This window comes from Lissotriton vulgaris, chromosome 9, assembly GCF_964263255.1.
Source record: "Lissotriton vulgaris chromosome 9, aLisVul1.2, whole genome shotgun sequence".
NCBI classification, from domain to species: Eukaryota; Metazoa; Chordata; class Amphibia; order Caudata; family Salamandridae; genus Lissotriton; species Lissotriton vulgaris.
Genome location: NC_141697.1, coordinates 883,923,427 through 883,948,852, shown reverse-complemented (window position 1 = coordinate 883,948,852; position 25,426 = coordinate 883,923,427).

The window sequence follows — 25,426 nt, the reverse complement described above, 5'->3', positions numbered from 1 at the left end:
TTCCCCAAAATACGTGCTTCACTGGTGATCTGACTAATTGCTGTTAATGGATTAGAGGAAAAAATCACCACATCATCAGCATATGTAGTCAGTTCAGTCTTTGACTGCCAAGGACCAGAGGCTGAATAGCTGTATTCCTGAGGAGAGACTGTAAGTACGGCTCTATATATAGAGCAAATAAAAAGGGGGAGAGTGAGCATCCCTGTTATGTCCGCCGGTAGATACAAAAATAATCTGAGTAGCTCCCAGCATGAGCAATCCAAGTTCATGGTGTCTTTTATAGTACCTGAATCAATTTGATAAACTCTTCCTTTATACCAAAGGCATACAAAGTGACCAATAAGCAGCCCCAAGAAACATGGTCAAACGTCTTCTCTGCATCAAGTAGACTCATGCCCATATTTGTGTTGCACTTTCCGGCAACAACAAATGCCACACTTGCCGTGCTAGTATGCCCAGTGTTGTCACTACCTGGGTCAAATCCATGTTGCTCAGGGGGTACAAAGACCAAGATTGCTGGAGCAAGACGGCTGGCCAAGATTTTGGCAAACCTATATGATCCCAGAACTTCAACTGGTGTATACTTTTTTAAAAAGACCACAATGTTAGTTGTGTTCAGCTTTGTGGGATAGCCCTCCTGCTTGAATAGATTGAATGACCATAGAAAATTCCACTCCCAGTAGCTCTCAATGGGGGATATGTACGAGGAAGTGGGGGAGTGAGGCGTTAGCCGTCATGGCTTAACGCCTCCCTATGCCACTTCTGAAACGCAAGGCTGCACCATATTTACAAGGATATGATGCAGCCTTGCATTTAATTCCCCCGTAGCAGTGTAGACCCAATGCAGGCACCCTTACACCATAGTGCAAGGGTGTCTATGTGCAGGGGAGGATTGTTTATGTGTAGGAAGGTGTCCCTTCCTGCACAGAAACAGTCCTAAAATGCCATTTTGTCCCTTTTATGGGTGCTCCTTCATGCAGCACACAGGAAAGTCACAAAATGGCATTCTTTTTTACAGATTGTTTAAGTACAGGAAGGGGGATCTTCCTGTACATAATAAAATCCATGGCAATTTGCTTTTTCCATGTGTGCTGCTCATGGCAGTACACATGAAAAAAGCAAAAACAAGAATAAATAATGCATTTCTCTTGTTTCGCCAAGTTAAGACCAGGTTTCCCCTGGTCTTAATATTGGCGCTGCCTCCAATGTGTGCTGCTCTTGTACATAGGGAGCAGCATCAAAATCAATGGGTGTTGCGGTGGAACGGCCACCACAGCACCCCTGCCCACCCCTTTCATGCTAACCATAGCATGAAAGGGGGCCTTATTTACAAGGCAGCGTTAAGCCACGTTAAGTGGCATAACGCTGCCTTGTAAATAAGACTAAGCCCCTATTTCTACCACAACATCAATAAAATATGGCATTGTGGTGGTGATAGGGGCTTGTGCATATGCTCCTAAATGTCTTATACAACTTAATAGGTAGAGAGTCATCACTGGCCGCCTTGCCAGAGGGTAGGGCCATTAGTTCAACCTCAATTTCCGGCATCCTGCTCCTCAGTTAGAAGGGGTAGGTGACACTGCTGAATTTATTCTGAACACTCACCCTGATCGAATTCTTGCGTCTGGCTGTATAGTTCCCTGCATAACTGGGAGAATTGTTCCAAGATAAGTGTAGTAGTCATATAGAGCTTCCCGTCTGCCCCCCTAGTTGCCTGGATTATACCTTAGATCATTGATCTGTAATCCGATGTGCTAAATTTCAAACAACCCTTTCACCGTATTCATATTGTAACTTCCTGTATTTGACATATCTGGCCGCTGCCTGCTCCTTCAATCTATGTCTAAAACGAGTTTGCATTTCTAAATGTTCGAAAAACACCTCTCGCTCATTAGCCGGTCCTTGAGTAATTTTAAGGGCATGTAATATTTCAAGCTGGGAAATGGCTTGGAGTAAAACATAAGATTCTTCAGAGATGGCTCTAGTTTGCTTAACTATTTATTACAGTTTTATACCCCAGACCTATGCTTCATTGTATTCTACATTATTGTTGGTGAGGCTGATCCTATACTAACACAAAAAAATCCTTTAGTAAGAATTAAACATAATTTTTATACTCACTGTTAGTTAGTAGGTGGCGAGGAAAGGTAAACTTAGAGCTATTAGACTTATTCCAATTCACACCAAATGAAAAATAAAAATAATTCAAATTATGATCTGAAACGACCCTTGGACACACGCTCATTTCCATATTATCCAGCAGCGAGCACTTAGTAAAAACCATATCTATCCTTTAACACTTGACCTTGACATTTCTTGGAGGAAAGCAACACCACCCCTTGAATCAATATAGTTTGAGATGTACAGACAACTAAATTATAGCACAAATGCTTAAGTAGAGCCCTATCTTTATATGCCAGGTGGGTCTCATCAAAGTTACCAAATGGGGTTTATATTGCCCAACCTCCTCCCAAACCAATTGCCGTTTGCTCCAAGCATTAAATCCTGACACTTTCCAACACATACATTGAATCTTAGCCATCGATGCAAAATGAATAGCCTGAATTCCCATACTTTTGACATTCCAACGTGAAATTCAAATGGGCATAAAGACACTTTTTCTTTTTTCTTTTTGGTGAACCTTTCTTTGCAGCAACCATAGTTACAGTTATGGGCCTACAACCATCACGGCCGGCCGCTAGACAAATTCAAACCTTTGCAAGCGAGTGGTATAGATAAAGAAATACGAAGTCCAGGATAATATAACAACAGCACATGATTCGGAAGTAGGCACAATAGTATGGAATCAGAACGTGAGAGGTTCATTTTCAAATAAGGAAAGAAAAAATAAAAGAAAAAAAAACGAACATAGAGAAAGAGACGTACAGTCGCGCCCAGTCTTGTGGTAGTGGACAAATCAGGATATTTGAATCAGTAGCAACATGGGGGGGGGCACCAGGAAGCAAAGTATATAAAGCAGAAGAGGTAGAAGCACTGTCCCATCATTAACGGGATCAAACCCCGCCCCTCAACCTCAAATACCCCACAAGAACATGGACGACGATGACATGAAAAGAAAAGAAAGACTAAAGGGCCATAGAAACAAATACTAAACTATCACCCATCCCACAACCCCCCACCCTGCACACCCGCAGAAGGCCATGGCCTACCCCCTAGCCGCGTGCCTGTCGCCCTAATAGAACCCGAAATATAGAAAGATAGGGAAAGGAAGGGAAATAAAAGAAGTGAAAATAGGCAGGAGGAGGGCCCTCATCGCGCCGCCCGGCCCCGCTCCGCATCTTACATACCATGAAGTCCCATAAAGGCATCGACACCATAAGAAGTACAGCAAACCCCAAACGCAAGAGCAATGAAATATCAACAAGAACACCCGCTGAATCATTCGTCAGCGATGAAACATGTAGAATGGAGGCCACTTCATCCCTGACCCTGTCTGGCAGTAGTCCCACCGGAAGGTCTCTCATTAACCAATATGAAACAAAGTCCCAAGGGTCCGAGCGGAATGGAGGGGCCCAGACGTGGTGAAGCCATAAAACAGTGCGATAGTACAAATCCATACAAAAATAGATAGTGAAGAGCAGGGGACATCAACTCCGGTTTCACGAACATCGCAAGGCTGGTAATAAATAACAGCGTCCAGGAGAGGAGATACAAACAGCCTGGCCACCACCTCGATACATCCCGGCCAGTCCAAAGAGTAGAACAGCGCTCTGTCCCCATCCACCAGCAAAGCACCTGTCCCAAGGATGCAGACAGACGAGCAGTCAAAACGGTCCGCACGGGCACAGGGACCTGATTTCCAAGCGGCCCATGGTGCACACGAGGGTCCGGAACCTCCTCCATGGGGACAGCCGCAAGTACATCGGCCGACTCTTGGGACAGGACCGCAGCCCCCATAAATGTGGAAACAACAATAGCGTCCAGCCTTGCACCCAGATCACAAACAAAGCAGCCAATGTTTTCGCGCAGATCTGTTAGGGCGGCCAACACGTCCCATGGCGTAAACTCAGTCTTGCAGTACGGCCCCATCTCTGGAACAATCGCCCAACCTGGATGCGAACCGTGAAGAGGGGCACCAGCCGCCATTTTGAACCAAGCGGTCACGCCCTTTGTCACCACAGTCAAAGACCAGGCCGCACTGTGGAGGCACCGCAGGGGTATCTCCGAAGCAAACGAACTGTTGGGCAGGGTCCAGAAGGGAGAGCCACCAAAAGGCTATGGTCCCGCCGGGCCACGGGGGCTGCCCGCCAATGTCAGGGGCGTTCCTTGGCTATATTCGGGCAGCACAGTTTGGGGAAGGGGGGGGGGGCGGAAGGCAAGTGCCCCCTCCGATTCCACGCCACCACACAGCCCCTCACAGGTCCCCGTCAAGCGGCTCAGGATGTTACCGCGGGCAGCGGTCTTTCAGGTCATCGGCCCCCACAGGCGAGTTCCCGGCCCCCATCAATGGCCGTAGGCACTGCTTCTGTTGCCGGAGGCCCCGCCTAGTCAACGCCCCGGTCTCAGCATCGCGCAGGCCGCGGAATGGCCGGGGACAATTCTCAGGATCGGCGGCACGGAGGAGCTCCAGACGTAGATGGTAGGTGTTCTGTTTCTTTCATTCATCGAAATATGCCTTCATTAGTCAGGATATGTAGCAGGATAGTCGTGTTGGGCGAAAGGGCTCACGGAGCCGAGCGGCTATGCGGCCATTTCGGATACCCGCTTGGCTCCTCCCCTCGGCATAAAGACACTTAGGGGCCGATTCCGATTCGGGTCGGAAGGGCTCCGAACCATGTTCGGAGCCCTTCCGACCGAATCAGTTAGTGTTGGACGGATTCCTTTCCGACCGAGCCATTTCGATGGGCTCGGTCAGGAAGGAATTCGACTCGGATTTCCGGATGGCCTACTACGGGCTCGGAGAGCCCGTCTGCCATCCGGAAATCCTCCAGTACTCCCCCGGTCGCCTCTTTACGACCAAGGGAATACGTTGGCAGTTTTTCACTGCCTTTTCGTGCCGGTCTGTCTGGCACGAAAAGGCAGTCGGAAACTGTCTGTGGGGGCCCCCAGTAGGGCCCCCATTGGTGCAAGGCCACTGAATGGCAGCCTGGGGGCACCTATGGTGCCCCTCTGTGGATCCCTGCACTCAGTGGCAGGCTCATTGGGGTGCCGGCCACAGGGTGCAGGGATGAACTGCACCCCTGCTTTTCTCTATGTAGGCATGCCTTTCCATCGGAATGCATGCTTGCATTGTGAACCATACGAATGCGACCGAACAGGGTTCGATCGCATCGTACTAGCAGGGCCGTAACCGACCACAGCAGGTCGGTCGGTTACTGCTCCTGACCGACATCGGAATTGGCTCCTAAGTAGTTTAGATGCAAGGGTGTGCAGTTCCTGCGACAAGGAAAAGTGCTAATAATCTATCAGGTCAGTGGAATTTCGTCCAATAGGAGTAAATGCCCTCACACACCCCAAGAGGTGTCATGCTTCTTCATCTGGGCGTGCTCCTCATCGGGCTGGCACTGCATTGCCCGACCTGCACCCGCGAAGGGTCTGTTTGCCGGAGATATTTTAATTTTACTGTTTGATGACTGTGGGTATGTGGGGTGTGACGAGTAGTGTAGTGAAAGGGGTTTTTAAAATAGGTTAAGTGATTTATTAAAATAGTAAACGTATTTTAATCACCCCTTTCACTACACTACTCCTCACACCCCACATACTCACACTCATCAAACGGCATACTTAAAAGATCTTCGGCAAAGAGCCCCTTCATGGGTGCCCGTCGGGCATTGCAGTGCCGGCCCTACGAGGAGCACTCCCAGATGATGAAGCATGACACCTTTCGGGTTGTGTGAGGGCACTTAGTCCTATTGAAGGATATTCCACTGACTTTCTAGATTATTAGCACTTTTCCTTGTCGCAGGAACTGCACACCCTTGCATCTAAATCATTAAATGAGGGAGCCGTGTGCTGGACCTAAACAATAGCTCCTGGTTCCTCCTGTTTAAATGTTCCTACAAAGTATGTCTTGCATTAGAAATGCATTCAATAAAGCTAAGAGCCCACCAGCCCCACCCAGATCGATAACAACATGGCAACACAATAGTAAAGAAACACAGGACAAGTGACATAGTTTTTCACAAAAAATCAATTGTACTTCTGGCACTTTCTCCGTAGCCTGTGAGTTTGGATCAAGTCTCTGCCCAATGGCCGCCTGACAAATAGTTCAGCAATTATATATTCATTCACACAGCTTTTTATTTGCTCTGCAGGTGTATTTAATATTGGATTGTAGTAATCATGTTTCCTTTTCAATTAACAATCAGTCACGTTGATGTTGCTGCCTTCATTCTGCGATGGTCACAACTCTTTACTTATTGATGTTTTTCACAGACTGAGGGCATATGTACAAGCCCCTAGCACTACCGGAGCATCACTTTGCAGGAATATGCCCTGTACCATATTTACAAAGTGGCGTTAAGCCACTTCTTGTGGATTAATGCCGCTTTGTAAATATGCTAAACTTTCACGCAGGTATCGAATAAAGTGACGTTGTGGTGGTGGAATTCCCTTGTACATGTGCCCCTTAATCTCAGAACACAAGATCATATTACTGCTTTGAGAGGCATTTTTAGAAGTAATAGTAAGTACATCATGGGCTCCCTCAATCTCTGATGACAATAAAGGAAAGTCACTTTCCATGTGCATCACATATGTGGCCCTGGTTGTTATTATTACACATACCTTTAAGGTTGCACAGGAGAGATTTTGGACAGTGCCCAATCTGAACTGATGCCTTCAAGGTGCTGTCATGTGTGATAATGAAGAAAGGGGAGGCAATGTGTTGCAGCATTTATAGCTCTTACTAATGCAAGTGTGGCCCTGAAGCACTTATCCACATGAACAGCAAGCTATGCCATGTATGGTGTGTAGTTGTGTTTCTTTTGGCTTGTGATCTTATGTGAGAAGTGTTCCCATGTGTTGCCTGATGAACACCAAGGTGTTATTATTGGATGCAGCATGCCGCAGTGTGGTGGTCGATTTTCAGTCTGCTGACAGCTGTGATCAGCTCTGCAGGTTCTATTGGTATTTCAGGTGATTGTAGTAGTCTGCCAGCAGCCATAGCTGGGTGTTACTGAGGTCAGGAGTACACAGTTTGTTGAAGAGGGGAACCAGGATTGATCCAAAGTTTTCTAGTTTTATGTTGTACAGTTCAAACACTTGGTATCTTCTTCTCCCTAGAGACGGCTTGGCCACCTTCAGTGCTTCACAGGGCGATATGTCGCCTGTGGTGTACTGATGAAGAAGATAAGACACAAACTAAGCATCGGGGCAGTTCAGAACAGCAGTGCTAAATTACCTTGCTCTTTGCAACAGGGCCAGTCGGAGATTAGCTGGTCAACATGATACTGGGGCATTTTCACCTCACCCAATGAGCAATGTCTGGTTTAAAACTCAGTTAGCTTTTAGGTTCAGAGCATCTTTTCCTGTAATTGTTGCTTTCATGTTACACAGGGAAAAAAAGCATGTACGTATTTTAATGATTTTTCGGAATTTTTTCTTGTCTTGCGTACGTGTGAACTTATTGACTTAAAAATACAGGTGAAGGCAGACTTTTAAGAGGGTGATCCAGACGAACTGGAGAATTAATATTCCTTAGGAGGGTGATATTGATTGGAATTGTGAGAGATTACAGTTGCCATAAGTCAGAGGTCACAGGTTTATGTCACCAAACCTGTAGTAGTTTTGAAAACTTGCCAAAATTAAAAAAAGTCAAATGTTTGCTACAACTGTAGGAGTACCCAATAGAAATGAATTGCAAAATGTTTACCTTTGTGATTTGTAGTCTTCTCTTCTTCCCATTTGCAGAAGTTGGGTAACCTCCACACAACCCATAGTTTTTGGCTCTTCTTAGGTCAAGCTAAATCATATGTATGATCATTTGTGAAAAGCAGTCATCTAGTGTTCATAATTAAACATAACTAATGTGAGTTAGTTGTCTCACTTTCCAACGGTGCTGTTTAATTTACCAGCATGGCTGCTTAGCACAAATGACCTGCACAAATGACCTTCTCTTGGAGAAGTGTGGCTCACCGATTAGAGCGCAGACCCTGAGGCAGAGGTCTGGCCCGGGACCAGGGTTCAATTCCCGACGCAGCAGGGTCTTGGGCTCAATGTCCATGGACTCGATAATTCTCGCCTAGGTGCCTACTCTAATCATGGGTCCCACTCTGCAACTCTGGGCAATAGCTTGCTTAATCTCCACAATGGCCCCGAAAGCACCAAGATGCCTGGCCTCACCTTGGAGGTGCCCAGTAAGGGGCATCTCACAGGGAAAGCCAGGAAGGGTTCCACAGCGGTATACAGCACCAAGATACCTTCTAGGTGATAGTGCGCTTTACAAGTATACACACATTTACATTTACACAATACAACATCATTAAAAGTGTCCACATGGTACTCGTGCCTTTTATAAATTAGATGTTGACTTTGTCAACATTTTCTACTCTTGCTTATAGCCTTAACAACTATAATCATGGATAAAGAGCCAGGTCCCTCCAAAAGACAAGAAATTAAGATATACTACTTTCATCAAGAGTGGGGGAACACATTTTTATTTACACAATTTAAAGACAACTGTGTATGTTTTATCTGTGGAGTAAAAGTTGCAGTGGGAAGAAAGGGCAATGCTGAGAGGCATTTTTTCAACATTGCACATGTACTTTGAGAGGAAGTTTCTTAAAGGAAGCAGCCTGAGGTCACAAAAAGTAAACAAACTAAATTCTGCACTACAGACTCAGCACTCTTTTTTTTTTTTACAAAGCCAACAAAGACAGCCAATGTGGCAACTGCAGCATCTTTAAAAATTACTCATCAGTTGATCTAGCACAAAACAACATTTTTAGATGGAGCCATTGGGAAGGAAGCAATGCTTGTAATGGCTGAGTTCTTATTCAAATATTTCAAAAATAGCCCTGAAAGTATGTCTTCCATTTCAGATGTGCAGTTAGGTTGGAACACTATGAGAAGAAGGGTATCTGCATTATTGGTCAACATGATAGAGTAGATAGAGTGGGATTTAAAGACAAACAATTCTTTTTCAATTCAGTGTGATGAATCTGTTGATGCAAGCGATATTGCCCAGTTGGCTATGTTTATTAGAATGGTTTTTTAAGATTTCACTGATAAAGAGGAATGTTTAACTTTATTGCATCTGAAAACCACAACCAGAGGACCTGACATCCACAATGAGGTGAATAATTTATTTGTGAAACAAAATGTCCCATTGAAAAAGTTAGTGGCAATAACAACTGATGGTAAACCCGCAAAGGTAGGATGTCATTCTGGTTTCATTACCAATTGTAAACAGATCCAGATTTTCTTCCATTATTGAACTATCATTGCATTATACATCATCAGGCAATATGTGCCATGGTAATGAGGTTTGATCATGTGATGACTCCTGTTGTTAAAATTATTATTTCAATGCCTGCTAAGGCCAAGCAAGACCAAACCTTCAAATTATTCCTTGAAGAAATATCAGCCGAGCATGGTGACCTTTTACTGCACACTCAGATCTGATGGCTTAGAAGGGGAGAAAATTGCATAGATTTTTCACTATTGCCCGAAGTGAAAGCTTACATGTAGTCTACAAATCAAGTTACCACATATTTATCAAATACTGAGTGGTTGCTCAATTTAGCATTTTTGACAGATGTGACTGAAAAACTAAATGTCTTGAACTGCGAATTACAATGAAAAAACAAATGAATCACCAACATGATTAGTCTGTGAAAAAAGCATGTACAGAAAATAAAAATGTAGCAATTTCCATCCATGCTTCAAATCCTTTCGGAAAACAAAGCTGATTTCCTGGATATAGAAAAATTGAGTAGCCTCCTGGTGAGGCTTAATCAAGAGTTCATTGAGAGATTTAGTGAATTTGAGCAACTGGAGCTATGTGTTATGTTTACTCCAAACCTATTCATGGAAGTGGATGTTATTGACATTTCTGAGAAAATTAATGCACTTCTTAAGCTTGGCTCTGCTACCATGGAAATGGAAATTGTCACACTTCAAAATAACATTGTATTGAAAGCAAGGCAATCTGACATTAATTTCTGGAATCGTGCGGATGCTGAAAAGTATAAGAACATCCACACAGCTGCAATGAAACTGTTTTCCCTGTTTGATTCTACTTTATGAAGCTGTGTTTTCTGATCTGAACTTTGTAAAATCTATGTTTTGAACATGCATGACTGATGAACATTTGAATGACTCTATTAGAGTTGCCTTTCAGGCTATACCCCAGATTACAGGGGATTAGTGGACACCGTGCAGTGTCAAGTCTCTCACTGAAATGGTTAATATGCAGTTGCAATGAATACACATTCAGTGACAGATACTGGTGAAATCTAAAACCCAGGTATCTGTTTTGTTGCTGACACCAATAAAAAAGTTGCTGCAGGATTGAATCTTCAGCACCTTAGAATGCTTTTTATTAGTTGAATAAAAACAAAGGAATGAGTGCTGTAGGCCTGATTTACTAACACAAAGAAAAAGTAGCCAGAGAAAAGAATCTTCGGCACCTTTCCAAATTGTTATTAGCTGCACGAGATAAGAACAAAGCAGAGTTTACTGCAGGCCTAGTTTATTGCGATCCCAAACAAATATAGCTATAGAACAGAATCTTCAGCATCTTTCAAAGATTTGTATTAGTTGAATAAGAACAAAGCAATATGTACTACAGGCCTGGGTTTAAGACACCAAGAAAAAAGTAGTTGGAGAGAAGACTCTTCAGCATCTTTACAATTGTTATTAGCTGCACAAGATAAGGATGGAGCAGGGTTTACTGCCAGCCTGGTCTATTGACATCAAGAAAAAAAAGATAGCTATAGAAAAGAATCTTGATCATCTTTCAAAGTTCTTTTATTAGTTGAACAGGAACAAAGTAATGTGTACTGCAGGCCTGGTTTACTGACACCAAAAATCAGTAAACAGAGAAATGAGAATATAATTGCCAACAAGATTGGTGCCATAAAAACCTTAAAATCAAAACGTAACCTTTCAAAGAATGTAGAGTACAAGACAAATTCAGTACTTTTTTTCATGCTTCAGTCTAAATAGCTGCATAAAACATAGCTGAAGTTCAGCTGATCTGGATATTGAAAAGCACAGCCATCTTGTAACAGCTGCAATTGAAGAATAATACCTCTTTGAATCCATCTGTATTTGTGATTCAGCAAAGCTTTGCACTGGCTGACTGCCACGCACTGTGACTCCCTCCCCTTCCTGATTAGAGGACATCACACAGTTCCACATTAAAGGTAAGATTGATTTCCTTGCATGTTTGTTAATTGAACTGCATTACAATGATTATTTCAGTGATAACTATTAATTGAAAAGTCTTGAAGTGTGATGACAACAGAACTACAAAGGCATTCCTATCAGTGTTTCCAGGGAACTTTAAGTATTTTGTTCAAACCACAGTATGGACTCTGAAAAAATTAGGCTTGAAGTCAATAAGTTAGGCATAGAGGGTTTCTCATAAAAATGTGCAAGTCATTTGGATTTTAGTAGCTCACGATAATTTTCACTGATCTGAAATAGGTCTCACTACAGAAAAGGTTGGAGACCCCTGAACTAACTCAGCTATCATCCAAAACTAACAACTACTATTCCCAAAAACGTAATCATTGACTTTGAACATGCAATGATTAATTCCATTTTAAAAATATACTCACATACTGCTATACAGGGCTCTTACCATCATTTTAATAAGAGTATATGGAGACCACTCCAAAAATCTGCACTTAATTTGGAGTAATCAGCAAACAGCCAATTTGCCTATTAAATAAAACAATGAATTGCTCTAGCATACTTCCTGTTATCAGAAGTAGTAAATCACAACAACCTCGTAATGGAGTTACTTTACTACTAAACACTCAAAGATAAAATAGGCCCTGTAATGGACTATTTTGAATATACTTGGGTTGGCAGACTGCACCATTCCAGTCGCAGATGCCAACCCTATAATCATATTCAATGGTGGAACGTATATAACAGTACAATGGCACAGCAAGCCAAAACACAGAATGCAATGGCTGAGTGAACCAAGGCCTTTCAAGGCACACTAGGCTGAAGCCACCCTGTACGCTACCAATTCCTAGAATTAAAAAAAAGAAAAAGCTATAAGCAATATAGAATATAACAATCTATAACCAAAATACAACCAACAGTTTCAAAACAAACCAAAGAAGTGTATGAAAAACTACAATGCAAAGAACATTTTCTCACAACAAGATCCTTGATTCCTAGAATTCATAGCAAGAACGTTACTCTAATAATGCAAATATTACAACTCAAACTAAAATACAACTGTAAACAACATAAATGTACCAAAATAATGTATCTATACATGTAACTTTAATTTTTATAATCAGTTAAAACATCTATTTACACAGAAATGTAAAACTTACTATAATAAATACTAATAATTAAATTCATATACCTTGAACCCAACAAGTGCCTCCTCTAAACAGTACAACACTTAAAACCAATTAGCAAACAAACCATAACATGTATAACACATAATAAACCATAATAATAAAATAGTCAACTTTAAAAGCGATACAAGATTTCCCACCGAATACAAATAAAATATATCTTACAATTTTGTTGCTGATGTCTATGATCTCAATATGATTGCCAAAAAAAGGCAATTCACAAAATGGAGAAAAAGAAAGCCGAAACCAGAGTGCAAAAACGCAAAGTGTAAAAAACACATGCCACAGATGAAAATAGAAATCCTCAGAAACCATCCAAAACCCCAAAAATAAAATATAAACTTGCTAAAATAAAACCAAAAAGTAAAGGAAATTATAAAAATGGTTTGGTTAACATATCTTATTTCCTTTAAAATTAAAAAAATCCATAAAGTAGGTCTAATCTTGGAGTCCAACTAAAACCCTGCAAGAATACACAAAATACTTCCCAAACAAAAATAAGCCAGTAAACATAACGATTAAAATAACATTAAGTTTAAAATAACATACCAATATTGCACTGAACAAAAAGTTTAAATGAAAACATACATAATACATTATGGACTTTGGTACTACAAGTCCAATACTAGTACTTAACACTTAACTTGTAAACCACAACAAAACACTAACCTATACTAACTATGGTAACCCTAAACACAGCCTCCAACTACAAAATATCTAAAAGGTAACCCAAAAATAGTCTTGATCTCTAGAGCCGCAACAGGGATCGGTGACCACACAGAAGTTAGATCAACTGAAAGTAAGGCTGATAGACTAAAAAAATAAAGCTAGTGGTAACAATCACCAATTAGCAATCCAAAAACTGGAAAAGTTAAAAAACGAAATGTGCAAGTTGGAGTGCTCAAAAACAAAATTACAATAAAAGTCCATATGAAAGATGTGAAAACAAGCATCATGATAACCAAATAAATTGACATTCCAAACTCATATCATGAAATAAATAGATATATTACCTTTCCACGATGTGAAAATGTTTGCATTGGACCCTAACAATCACTCACTCCTCATCACCAAATAGTGAAGATTCCCTCTACTTTTTAGTCAAAAGTTACATGTCGAAGGCATGATGCAGACTGTGAAGAAGGCTACACAAGGTCTGCTGTGCTTTACACAACAAAAACATAGCAGGTTATACAACAAGGAGCATGAAACACACCATCAAGGTTGGTCCAGGACATATTTGCTCCTGCCTCAGCCAGTTTATGATGGCTAGTTATCCAGACCCAACTGGGTTCAACAGCTATGCCTTCTTTGCCAAACCCTCTACCTGGGATAATTCACTTGCTTATTGGAAACATTTCACCAGCTAACCACCCACAACTCAGGAGGATGATATGACCTGCTACTACAGAGTGCTGAGGCCAAATTAGAAACAAAATACCCCAAAGAAAGTCTTTAATTCAGAATTCATCCTCCTCAAAAGTAGGGCCCACAAGTGTTGCACGGCTACTGCCTTTCATGAATTGGTAGGTGTGTGCTATTTAGCAGGTAAAGTGGACCTGGCAGGGAAAACAAATAATGGCCTCAGGAAAAGGTAGAAATCTTCCTGCATATCAATGCCATTCTTTATTTCTTTTTCATAAGAGACTGCTTAGTAGGTCAAAAAAAATATAATGTAACTCTCCGCTCTGCATTCACCTTTGCTGAAAGTCCATGCATTGCACCAGTAAATTGACTTCCGGCAAAGAGGGGTAGGTATCTCTTAGTACTGTTAGAGATCAACCCCCAGGCGTGTGGGTGATGGGGTGAAGTAAAGGATTCTGTCGTACCAGCATGAATGTGGGCAAACAAGAGCCAACACCGTCTGTTAAAAAAGACCACATACACACATGTGAGAATGATAGTTTTTTTGAAGAGCGTTACCAGTGATATGAGAAGACTGTGTATTTGATGTTTGAGTGTAGGACTCAAAGTTTTTTGGTGCAGTATACACTTGACAACCTGCCACTGATTTGTACCAGACCCAGTATGTTTTCAAGCACAAGAGACCTTTGCCCAATGTCTTTTGACCAGTGCTCCATGTGAAGGACTGGGCTATTCTAAGGCCCAGCGATGCCAGGGGACAACACCTGAAACCTTCCTGGGTTACCTGTTCTGGCGCACAAATGACAGAGACACGGGACACTTCCTTCGGCGTCAAAGATCGAGGTTTATTTACTGCAGGGAATACAGAAGTCACAAGAAGTACAACACGTGTATGTTCTAGGAGACTGCTTCAACTTCCACTAAGTGGGTCGCTCCTTTTATACATCTTTCCGACATTGCACAACATGTGAACAAAAGATTACAACTCAGTTCCCACAGTAAATGACAAAAGGGTCGCTTTCATGTTTCAGAAACCCGGAACATAATTACAGTAACATCGCCGGTTCCCAACTGTAAAAGCACATCATCGTTAAGTACATTCCATTTAGGCTATAAATGAGCAAAGAGAAAAGACAGAAACAGGTGCAAGGAAGACAGTCCAACAGATTGAAAGAGAGTGTGGGGGCAGTATCGGAAGCAAGATTGCAGGATCAAAGGATTCGTGCCATATGCATGCACGACTGAAACAATAGACCAGCCGGCAAGATGCGCTTCGAGCGGAATCATCTGCCTTTGCTGTGTCATCCCCCCCGTCATAAAGTCACCCTCAAAGGAACACGTGTCTTCCGCAAGAGCTTGGGAATCCCAGGGTCACGAAGCGAACAGTGTCCATTCGCTGACTACTTGAGGGCAAGAGACAAAATGGATGCCGTATCTAAAATGGAACCCGTGGGTTCAAATGAAGAAACCCACGAATAAGACGAACGGTGCAAAGTAGTGTAGCGAAAATACGTACACCAACTGAACTCGTCATTTGCGGTTCATAGATACCAAACTCGTCCATATTCGAACGAGTCAAAAACGTCGTTCCGATTATCACGGTACCTCAGACGCTCCTTTTGCCCTCATGTAGGCAAGCACTAGTCGATATCAGAATCGATCTCGATATTCATCAGATCATCTAGATGTTGCTGCAACATTATTCTATCCATCAATGCTTCCTTGGTAACAGATGGCCGTCTTATACACGTTGTAGCACAGAGGCCACATAAGGCAGGACCACATTGTACGCAAAGATAACACGTGAATAGGAACGTTACAACAACCCCGATGATCATCAGAATCTTCCAACCCCACGCCGACATTAGGCCCCAAAACCATCCTAGTAGCGTCCAATCACCTACATCCACGTGTATGGATTCGGAGATCTTGTGCAACTTTGAGATGGCTTGATATACAGTTGGAGCGTTATCAGGAATGAATATACAGCAACTCGAATGGATCACCTTGCACACACCACCTCTATCTGCAAGAACAACGTCTAGAACCATACGGTTCTGCAACGTCATAAGTCTATCCGCCTGAAGCTCTGCTGTTAGGTTACCAAGAGCGCTCGCAGTTATGTTAGCAGTCGATTCTACCACACGAGTCAACTGTCTCAGGTTCCTACTATTAACCATAGGCCCCCAAAACGGCAGGAAACCCTTAAAGAAGTCTCCTGCTTCTTGACCAGCAGTGTCCTCTTTGCTAACAATGCCTCTCACAACTCTAGTCTTGTGATAGTCTGGGGCAGCTGTAAAAGTTGGTGGCAAAAGATTCGCAATATAACAGGTGCCTGAGAAGTCACGGGGCAACCATGTATATGCACGATCATAACATACGAAGTATGTACCCTTGGCAGCCAAGAAAACGGGGGAAGAGAGCGTTGGCAAAACATACGTCTCAGTACATGCACTCTCCCCAAGCTGAGCTCGCGGGTTTCGACCACGTCCCTGCAAGCAGAAATTACCGAGGTGGGGTACAATCCAGATCGGAGACGAGCTTTTAAGCTGTCTATCACCCACTGACATACTATACTCAGCCTCACTCAGATCCTTGTATGCTCGCACCTCTTCCTCTGGAATAAGCGATGCATCAAAAATATCTCTATCTAAATCAGCAATTGCTATTGCCAAAGGCTTGTGGTGCGGGCCGGGACCAAGGTCTGCAGAGCGTGGCTCTCGATGGGGGGAGGAATCTAGTGCACTACGAAACATAGTTTGGAATGCTCGAGCTGACCCCTGGGAGCTGTAAGGAAGAACCAAATACGGAATACACCTATCCATGGTATGTGGCATTAACCCACACACCCAACAATTAGTAATATTCATCACCTACTGATGCTGATGTAGGAGCTGGACAAAAGAGTTGTTCATGAATTCCGCACGTCTAACCTGTTCATGTTGGGGTAGGAGATGAAAGGAATGTGGAGAAACAGTGGGAGTAGATTTCGGTACAGAAGAAGAAGTAGGTGAAACAGAAGGCAATAATGACTGTATTCCAAAATACACTCCACCCACTAACAGCATAGAAACAGTCAGGAATAGCAAAAATAGCTGAAACAGAAAGCACTTGGTTTGAATAAGCTTATGAAGCTTAGATCTTGACGCTGACATCTTCTCTACTTCCGACAGCTTAGAGAACTCCATCCTCTAAAAACCGTCCGTGACGTTCTTGACGCACTTCGTTCTGAGTAGCGATTATCAATTCCCAGGAGTTCCCAGGAATCAACAAAAGTAATCGACCTAGTGTCAAAAACCTGCTAAACAGAAGGAAGTACCCGCACGGCCTTACGGTCAACCCAGATGAAAGGTTTTCTTTAATCAAACATTTAATTTTAATGTAAATCTCCTAGCTGCGGAAAAAGGAACACACATAAAACCGAACTTCAAGAATTAATAGAGGATGCAATTGTTCATAATGTCTGTTAAAACAGAAAAGGGGGACAATGCAAAATTCGCAAGATTCAAAAATAAAAAGGGTTTTTTTATTAGTATTTGTCACGAGAATGAAGGAAATATCTGCTTCTTCCAGGACGAGTTTGTTCTTCAAATAATTGTTCAGATTGTGAAACAATGTTCGATCGTTCTGATGACAGTTCAGCCCTTGAATTCTCCAACGCTGATGGTTCAACAAATGTATCTGACTGTAATGTAATGTCTCCTACAGGTTGAGCATCACTAAACGGCACAAAACTTGTTGGGGTCTCTGTTTCCGTTGCAGCAATTCCAGTCCTCACCCAAGAATCTGATGACAAAGGAATCGGAACTTTCTTGGTGTGGGTGGCATGCACCCAATTCTTTCGTCCTTCCAACCGAACTGCAGTCCTTGTGGCCAGGAGAACTTGGAAGTGGCCAACGAATCTCGGCTCCAGGTTCCGTTTCCTTCCGAAATTGCGGGTGACAACCCAGTCACCCGGTTGGAGCCGATGTCCAGGACCCTCCGTTTGTGCCGGTAGAGCTTCAAAGACCAGTTGATGAATTAACCTCAATTTAGCAGTCAGATTATGAAGATAGTCAATTAACATTGGATATTCAAGACCACTGAAGTTCTTGGGCCTCGGGACTCCCCAAATGTTTGCAGGACGGCCGAACACAATCTCATATGGGCTAAGCCCTACTCGAGAATGTACAGTCGCCCTGGTCGACAAGAGAGCTAGAGGCAAGGCATCAGGCCACGACAGACCAGTCGTCGCTTGAATCTTAGCAAGTTTCAGCTTCAGAGTGCCATTGTACCCTTCCACTAAACCTGCGGACTGGGGATGGTTGGCGCTATGGAATTTTTGTCGAATTCCAAGGCCCTTACACACACTCTTCATCACGCTCCCCACAAACTCACTTCCGTTATCTGACCATACAATCCGTGGCATTCCATACCGAGGAAAGTATTCCTTCAGTAGGACTTTCGCTGTGGACAGGGCAGTATTATCTTTCAACGGATAGGCCTCAATCCATCTGGAGAATGCGCAAACCACAACTAAAACGTATTTTAGGTTATTGCATCTCTCCATATGGATGAAGTCCAATTGGATAACTTCAAAGGGACATGTAGGAGGAGCAAAATGGCCAGGTGGAGTAGGGGTGCCCTTGCCAGGATTATACATCAGACATACCATACAATTTTTAACCACTCTCTCAGCACATTTAGCAATACCATCATTCTTCCATACAGGAGACAACAACTTACATATACCTTTCGCGCTAATATGTGACATGCCGTGAGCCATATTCACAACGGCGAGCACATATGCATCCGGTAACATCCACCTCTGACATTCCGACAAATCAACCCAACATCCATTCGCGTCTAACTTCCCTGTGCTTTCTTTCCACTTAGTCTTTTCAGTTTCAGTGGCCTCATTCTGAATCGCCTTCACGCTCTCAACAGTATCTTCACACATACTAGTCTCTGTCGGCCATCTTACTGAATTCGTCACATACATCTGAGTTGCAAGATTTTTAGTTGTCTCTTTAGCAATCTCATCCGCAAACGCATTACCACGACCAATATCATCCGTAATCTTTCGATGTGCTCTACATTTAATGATTGCCACCTGCTTAGGCAATGTAAGTGCATCTAAAAGATCGTTCACGAGCTGTCCGTGTTGGATCTTCGTACCATGCGATGTCATAAATCCTCTTTCTCTCCATAATCGACCAAAGCTATGTGCAACGCCAAAAGCATACTGACTATCAGTAAACACATTCACTCGGTTTCCCTTAGACAAAACACACGCTCTCGTCAACGCAATCAACTCCGCTGCTTGAGCAGAACTCTGACTCAATCTCGCAGTTTCCACAACCGTACTCAACGTCACCACAGCATACGCGGTCGTCACATCACCATTCGGCAACTTAAAACACGAACCATCAACATACAAAGTACCATCGGGATCTGTCAATGGAGTGTTTTTCAGGTCAACACGACCTTTAGTTTCTTCTTCAGTTCTTAAATAACAATCATGTGGTGATACATCATCTGATTCCATATTGGTCGGCAACAATGTTGCAGGGTTTAGCACATTACAGCGCTTGATCTGTATATGACTTGCCAAAAGCGTCAACTCATAACCAGACAACCTGAGTTTTTGTCCGATTCAAAAGAGTGTCAACTGCATGCGGAACCATTACCGTAAGCATATTATCCATGACCAGTCCTGCAGATTGTCGGATGGACACCGCAGCCGCCGCTGTCGCTCTTAGACAACTCGGCAATGCTCTAGCTACTGGGTCCAAGGTCGAGGAAAAATATGCACATGGACGCTGCTTACCGCCAAATTGTTGCGTCAAAACACTCAACGCACAACCTTCTCTCTCGTGAACGTATAGTGTAAACGGCTTACTGTAGTCAGGAGTACCTAACACAGGAGCCGAACACAACGCATCACGTAACTCAGAAAAACTTGTCTGACACTCTTCAGTCCATGGCAAAGGAGTTGGAACATCCTTGCACGTAAGTGCTAACAATGGCTTCGCTAGTAATGAAAAATTTGGAATCCATTGCCTGCAGTATGACGTAATACCTAGAAAGGCACGTACATCTCTCTGAGTTGTTGGCACAGTCATTCGAGCGATCGCTGCAATTCTTTCTGGGGTCAACCTTCTTCCCTCCTTTGACAATAAGTGGCCTAGGTAGGTTACTTCTTGACAACAATATTGTAGCTTAGAAGGTGACACCTTGTGATGTAAATCACATAGATGCTGTAACAGCGATACTGTAGCAGTTTTGCAAATGTCTTTAGTGTCAGCAGCCACCAACAGATCATCGACGTATTGGATCAAGGCTGCACCAGCCGGTAATACAAACGCATCAAGTTGACTCTTAAGAGCTTGACTGTAGATCGATGGACTCTCACAGTAGCCCTGAGGAGCGCGTTTAAATCTAAAGCTGCGACCACCTAATGAGAAGCCGAATAGATCTCTGCTTTCCTCAGCAATCGGAATACTAAAGAAAGCATTCTTCAGATCAATTACCGAGAACCAACAAGCAGATGCTGGAATCAGAGTCAGTAAAGCCGTAATGTCAGGCACCACAGGAAATTGTGGAATCACAATTTTATTCACCTCTCTCAAATCGATGACAAAACGGTACACGGGAGGCTCAGAGGGATCAGTTCATTTTAAAATGGGTAACACAGGACTGTTACACACATTTCCTCTAGTTTCTTCAATTACATCCTTTTCAATTAAATCGTAAATGATCGCTAACAGCGCACGTTCACCATCAAGAGAGATACGATATTGGGGAATACGTGGTAATCGCACATTCGATTTCAATTGGACGACATAGGGCGATATGTCCAACAGGCCCACATCATTGGGACCTGTCGCCCACAAAGACTCAGGAAGAGAACTCAATTCCGGTGGTAGCTTATCTGTTGACAAGTACATAGGAGAGATCACTCTCTGACCCAGTGTAAGCTCCACTCCCGCAGGAGAACAATACAAAGTCGCATATAACCGCTTCAACAAATCCAGGCCCAAAAGATTCTCACCACAACCAGTAGTCAAAATCAAAGGAGCTTCTAGCTCACGAGGTCCGATTGTGAGGGGCAAAGGGCTAGAAACTGGATTACTAACGGGGGCGCCAGAGAATCCAACGGAAACATTCGTTAAGCCAGACAAAGGTGCGCCAGGGAGTTTCGAATGCATGATGGAACTTTTTGTCGCACCAGTGTCCAACAGAAAAGGCTCAACTACGCCCGATGTGGCAACTGCGACGTAAGGCCCACTCTGATCAACTGGAACTGATACTACTCCCTCTCTTTGTCTATGGCGGTCCTAGTAATGACCGTCTGCATCGATGTCGTGCTCGACGTAATGGTCGTCCACATGGTACTGTGCAGATCTACCAGACGATGAATCGCGCTGGTCAAAGCAATTGTTCGAGTCCGACGAGGACGTAGAACGCTCGTTCTGATTTTGAAAAGTACCCCGACCTCTACCTCGTGGTGCCTGTTGAGCACCACCACGACCGCCTCGAGCCGGAACGCCATTATTTCGGTCACGTAGAGCAGGACAATTAAACTTCAAGTGGCCATCAAGCCTACAATACGCACATTGATTATAACCGAGCATAGATCTTGGTGTAGAGGTGTCAGAACGCGACCTAGAAGACTGTGGTTGCAATCGATTTTGCTGTTGCGAGTCATTTTGATTTGAGCGCGGAGGATACGCTTGCTGCAACAACACCTTAGTTTTAAGCTCCTTCGTTTTCTTATCTACACGATCACTTTCTTCTTTCTCTCTATTTTCATAATATTGAGCCGTAGCTAATATTTGAGCAGTGGTGAAAACAGCCCAAGAACTTTCGGAATTTTCAACTTGTTACTTAGCTCAGGCAACAGATTCGACACAAATTTATCAACGAACAGTCGCTGACCTCCCTCAGTACTCATGTCTTGACCACTATGATCGACAAATGCCTCCTCAAACCTAGTAAAGAAATCGGAGACACTCTCGTCTTTCTTTTGCTTACACGCAGATAATTTGTCCCAGTTAACTCTCATCGCTGGCATAAGCGTTTTCATGAGCGTAATAATTCTTTGGGGCAGAGCCGTAATCAACTGTTCAGGCTTAGCCCCACCAACTTGTAGTGCATCAGCCGCCACCAGAGCAGCCCAATCACCGCCTAACTCGGCTGCGTGATTTTCTTGACGAATTTTCGCCCAAATTGGCTGCGGAACTACGTTACCGAACAACATGTCAATATCAGCAATGTTCATGATGGTAGCATCCACAAGTTGGGATAACTCCTTATAATAACCTGCGGGATTCTTTCGTGGATCAGGCAAAGATTGCTTCACCTGCAAAACCTCTGATCATTTCCATGGGAGGTGTATCCAAACTCTCTGGAAGTGTGGTAAAATAGCAGGATTGACAGTAGCATCACCTGGCATCCACACTGGTGGAACTTCTCGCATGGGATACTGACCAGGTGTTGCCATCCATTCCTCAGTTTCTTTGCTAAACAATGCCCTAGGTTGTACTGTAGGTCGGAAAGATAACAAACGCTCTAATGCGCGTCGTACATTACCGCCAATAATCATACCGCTCGAAAATTGATTCCGAAGTTCAGTCACTTCGGACGGTACATTATCTAATTCATCCTCGTCGCACTCCTCCTTCAATGATTTGCACATTTCTTCAAACACAAATCTTTGTGTGGGCTCATTAAACTGAGAGAACGTCTCGTAAACTACACGCGGAGCATATTTAGCAGGATGTCTAATCCATTTGCGTGCCATGGTTACTAACGTCTCACTCTCCCTACCACCAGGAATTTGACTTCGTCTCTGAGAGACATCAGAAACATCGGACCCAAGAATCGGTCCGAAAAGTGGAGAATAAAGGTTAGCGACAGCGTTAGGTATACGATTACGAACAGAAGGAGAAGAGGAAAGAAGTACAGGAGCAACAACATGAGGGCTAAACGTAGGAGCAGTAGGAGTAGTCAAAACAGCAGAAGTAGCAGGAACAATAGACTGAGCAGGTACAGGTAAGGGAGCAATAGGAATAGGAGCAGATAAGGGAGTAAGAGCAATTTGAGGACCAAGGGGATTCGGAAGAACAGGACCTACGGCAGGCTGACCAGCAGCTGCCGAAACAACAGGTAGAGGAACAGGAGGAACCACAGGGACTGTAGTATCCTGTGCATATGGAGGTGTTGATTTCATTAGATAGGACAACAAAGGGTCCTCCGTCGATTCCACTCCCTTCTTATCAGAACTGGACGGTAAAACCGGATAACATTTATCCACCGCCATATGATGCAATCTAGCAAAGACTTCTTTTTCTTTCTCTTCTTTGTCTCGCTGAAACTGCTCTGCATTTCTCATTACCGTAATGATACCTTCCCTCTTATTTTTCTTAATCTGTTTGATTTCTTTCTGCTTGGCCTCTTTGCGCCATAACCGAGAGGAATCAAACATGGCCGGCCTAGATTTCATTTTAAACAATTTAGCTTCAAGAGTATCTAAAATTGCAAGTTCGAAACTTCCGTGAGGTGGCCAACTAAGGACACCATTGTTTTTAGTGTAACGGAGCCAGAAATCATTATATACCATAGGACCTACTCCGTGGCGACTATAGAGCTCATAAATTGGAGTTCCAACCGGAGGTATCAGACATGAGTCCTCTAGTCGGGAATCCGAACCGCGGCATGTAAAGAAACCAAACAAAGAACTACGGCCAGGCATCGTGCACACTAACCGTCTTACAAACTTCAAGGGTTTATCGAATTACGATGTCCTTGCAAAAATGCAAGACCCTCGGTTTTTGGCAATTGCAATCGTCAAATAAAACCCAACAACTAAGAACCAACGACTAAGAACCAACAACGAAGAACCACAAATGCAATGGAACCATGCAAACAACTAAGTTTCAACAACAAAGCAAAAAGTCCCGTAAAGGAACCAACAACTAAGGACTGGGAGCGACCCACAAATACTTAACTGAAAGAACAATGGCGTCACCAGAAAGGCCCGTCTATCGTCTCGCTGTACAAAGGTCTACGCCAGGCACCAAACCAGGTCGACAGTCAGGGCATCAGTCCGTCGCAGCCGTCAGGAGGCGGGAATCTTCGCGGGAAAAGTCTTCGGGCCACTTATTTCGACAACAGGATCGATGAAGCGGGGTGCACCTTCCCTCGGAGATTTCACACGAAGTTCCTCACGATTGTCAGGCTTCGGACCAGTACCGCTGATGTCGCCCCACGTGTCGGGCGCCAACTGAAGGACTGGGCTATTCTAAGGCCCAGCGGTGCCAGGGGACAACACCTGAAACCTTCCTGGGTTACCTGTTCTGGCGCACAAATGACAGAGACACGGGACACTTCCTTCGGCGTCAAAGATCGAGGTTTATTTACTCCAGGGAAGATTACAACTCAGTTCCCACAGTAAATGACAAAAGGGTCGCTTTCATGTTTCAGAAACCCGGAACATAATTACAGTAACATCGCCGGTTCCCAACTGTAAAAGCACATCATCTCATCGTTAAGTACATTCCATTTAGGCTGTAAATGAGCAAAGAGAAAAGACAGAAACAGGTGCAAGGAAGATAGTCCAACAGATTGAAAGAGAGTGCGGGGGCAGTATCGGAAGCAAGATTGCAGGATCAAAGGATTCGTGCCATATGCATGCACGACTGAAAAAATAGACCAGCCGGCAAGATGCGCTTCGAGCGGAATCATCTGCCTTTGCTGTGTCATCCCCCTCGTCAGAAAGTCACCCTCAAAGGAACACGTGTCTTCCGCAAGAGCTTGGGAATCCCAGGGTCACGAAGCGAACAGTGTCCGTTCGCTGACTACTTGAGGGCAAGAGACAAAATGGATGCCGTATCTAAAATGGAACCCGTGGGTTCAAATGCAGAAACCCACGAATAAGACGAACGGTGCAAAGTAGTGTAGCGAAAATACGTACACCCACTGAACTCGTCATTTGCGGTTCATAGATACCAAACTCGTCCATATTCGAACGAGTCGAAAACGTCGTTCCGATTCTCACGGAACCTCACATGTGTTATGGACTCTTCTGCAGTTTAAGGTCCACCCTACTGGTTCTCCATTTAACAAGGGTGACTGTCATCCCCATGACCAGGCCATGACTCTACTAAAGGTTGGTGGTAGCGGATTATAATAGTAGACTACATGCCTTTTTTTATCCGAGATCCAGAGGGGAGACTTCATACAGGTTCTTCGTGACAGATCCTTGTAGTATATCATGACTGGCCCCTTCATTCCTCGAACTGTAGGTGACACTGCCTCCATCAGCATAGTACATGGGGTTGGGCAGCTATGTTGAGGTTCCCCTTTGTGTGTATGCATTCCCAAACTTTTATGGTGCTCTATGGATAGGGCCACTGAAATTATGTGGCAGGGGAGGGCAACATTCTACAGCTGGGTTTGCTAAGTTATGTGGCAAGAACAGACAAATTACGTGGCAAAATGTGGCACAGGTTGTGATAGCATTTCCTCATTATCTTGTCATTTTTATACGTTAACTCTATCTGTGGGCA